The sequence below is a fragment of the Microtus ochrogaster genome, unplaced genomic scaffold, assembly GCF_000317375.1.
Source record: "Microtus ochrogaster isolate Prairie Vole_2 unplaced genomic scaffold, MicOch1.0 UNK15, whole genome shotgun sequence".
In the NCBI taxonomy this organism is placed as follows: Eukaryota; Metazoa; Chordata; class Mammalia; order Rodentia; family Cricetidae; genus Microtus; species Microtus ochrogaster.
Genome location: NW_004949113.1, coordinates 556,805 through 557,329, shown reverse-complemented (window position 1 = coordinate 557,329; position 525 = coordinate 556,805).

The window sequence follows — 525 nt, the reverse complement described above, 5'->3', positions numbered from 1 at the left end:
TGTGAGTTCAAGGCCAGCCAGGTCTACAAAGCAGGTTCCAGGACCGCCAAAGACACACAAAAAACCCTGTCTCAGAAAAGGAAAAATAAAAAAAGGAAAAAAGGTTAAGAGCACTCTTACAGAGGTCCAGAGGTCCTGAATTCAATTGCCAGCAGCCACATGGTGGATTACAATCATCTATAATGAGATCTGGTGCCTTCTTCCAGTGTGTAGGCAAGCAGACACTGTATACATAATAAGATACATAATAAGTAAATAAATCGTTTTTTAAAAAAAAAAAAAAAAGCACAGGTGGGCAACATAGGCCTTCTGGGAGCACTGTTTTGGCAGTAGTTGTCACCTGAGAGGGACAGAGAGGATCTCAAGTCAACTAGAAAGGTCACAGCAGTACCTATGAAGTTAAATCTAACAAGGAAAGGCTGGACAACAGGAAACACTCTGCCCTTGAGGCTGAGTTATCTATATCTGACAAACCATGTAGATCTGCAAATATCTCTCTCTCTCTCTCTCTCTCTCTCTCTCTCT